Genomic DNA, 2,516 nt, shown 5'->3' on the forward strand with positions numbered 1-2,516 from the left:
GTGGTTATGCTAAGAAGTTTGACAGAAATGGAGTTCAAGAATGACTTTGTTATTATTGTTTGTTTTGTTTTAGGATAAAAATGCTTAATCAAATTTGAATACAGAGTGGAAAGGAACAAAAAAGAGGAAAAGAAAGAAAATAAATTTCGTTGTGTTTGGGAGAAGATATGATGAGGAATAAGGTGGGATAATTTGTCCTGGTGAAGCAGGGGGACATTGTCCAATTGGACAGACAAGTAGGTAAGGCTTTCAATAAATAGTGCTCATAGGAGGTACAAAGAAAGTAAGTTGGCACAAGCACATACATGATTACTTTTCTTTTCCTTTTGTAGTTGTGGACAGGCATGAGATAATAAGAACTGAGACTACTAAATAAATATTTCAATATTTTAATTTCTTCTAAAAGTCTCTGAGAAAATTTATAATTACATTTTATTAATACCCATAGAAAGTGTGGACTTCTATATGAGGGGTTGTTTCATATTTCAGTAATTTTTAATTTGTCTTTATTTCTGAGAACTTCTGAAAGCACAGATTTTCCTCAATATTTTCACACAATGCTACTGTATCTTAAAGTGATTGAATGGAACTGTACTTAAAGTCTACTATATTTGAAATCTTTTTTTCAAGAAATGATATTTATTGCATAAAATTTTACCATGGCAAAACAAAGCATACTGGTGACACTCTATATGTGTCTTCTTCAGGCAATAGAAATCTAAAATTTGCTTTGGGAATACATGGCAAAGAAGGATTAAAATGACACAAGAAAATAAACATATAATTTAAAATAACTATTTTTCAGCCAAATCCATTTTTAAAAATTGATTGGCACAATCAGAATCCCAAAGACACAATTTCACTAATCTTCCTTCTCAGGTACCCAATGTTTTCTTCTAAGTCTCTTTTATTTTAAAAGCTGTTTTAATAACTTTCTTGTCACCCATTACATGTTTACCTATATTGTTTCTCAAACTACTCAGAAAACTCTCAAAATGTCTTCCTTCATAATACTACTTGTTTTGACAACACAAGTTCAACCAATAAATGATTTCTACCATTCCCGGACTTTCACATAAATGATATGTCAGGTGAGGCCTCTGGCTTTAAAAAAAAATAGATTAAAAGGTTCAATAGTAATACTAAGAATTTGCCGAAAAGAACATTACATGAAAGTGGATTTAACTATTTCCTTTTCCAAATTACTTTTGTGCTTGTTTATTTTGTAGCAACTTATTACAGCACATGTTTTTTGATTTCAGCATTTATGGCATGAATAAAAATTGATGATCCATGAAAAGAAACAATAAATTATATTTATTGGAAGGAGTTTTTTTAAAGGTATACACATACAAATTTAGAAACATCAACAAAATTCAGCTTTTTGGGAAAATTTTTGTATTGGGGAATAGTCTACTATGGAATAAACTGTTTACTTTAGGTAATCTATGTTGCTAGCATTGAGACCTTACCTGAAATCATTATCTTTAAAATGAATTAATTACATTTTGGGTTATTAGACAGAGTACTGACGACCCAAACCTTCTTTCACAAAAGTTTATTATAATAATGAATTCTGGAGAAAATAAGTAAGTAAATAAATAAATAATCCAGTTGGGAATTTGGTTCACAAAGATTACCTTTTATTTTCATTTATTTTTATTGAATACTGTGTTAATTTAATGCTCTGTATTTAGTACTTACTACTGTACTAATGTATTTATTACATTTGCCAGACACCGCTCTGAGGACTCTACAAGTACTCATTATTTAATTTTCATAACAATTTTAATGAGGCAGCTAATATTATCGGCCCAATTTTACAGATGAGAAAAATGATGCACAAAGAAGCTGAGTAATTTGCTTAAGATCACACAGCTAGGAGGCATTAAAGCTCAGGTGTGGACTCAGGCAAGTGGGCATCACGTCTGTATTCTTAACAGTGTTATAATGTCTTTAAATTGAAGAGCATCCCATGCAGTGAAGTAAACTGTATTTTTATGTGTTATAAAAGGTACTTGACTAACTTCCTTTTATTCCCAAAATTTAATGCAACATGAAAGTATGCAGGCACTTTTTAGTAAGCTCAGCAGGCCCATATTCACACTTTCTAATACTGACATCAACACAAAAAAAGTTTAGTCTGTAATAAGAATAAAAAGTATCCATTTGAGCAAAGGACGGATTGAAATCAGGGGCACAGATTCACATAGCAACTTAAATTTTTCTCCAAAAAGAACAAAGGAAGCCAGGGTTTGTAAAGAGCAAAATTATAAGCTGTTCTCATTATGATCCTCCATGTAAATGAAGGATATTGGCTATGCCAGTTGGGATTGGTTAGGCTCATTATGTAAATGAAGGACGACACTGGCTGTTGAAATGATTAGTTCCTTTCAAGGTGAAGCATGCAGATGGTCTGGTCACCATGACAAGGATGAAGAAAAGTCCTTAAATGTTCATGTAGCACTCATTGACCCAGGATGTTTGTTGTTCCTCTTTGAGCTGAATTTAGCAAC

Source organism: Myotis davidii, unplaced genomic scaffold, assembly GCF_000327345.1.
Source record: "Myotis davidii unplaced genomic scaffold, ASM32734v1 scaffold213, whole genome shotgun sequence".
Taxonomy (NCBI): Eukaryota; Metazoa; Chordata; class Mammalia; order Chiroptera; family Vespertilionidae; genus Myotis; species Myotis davidii.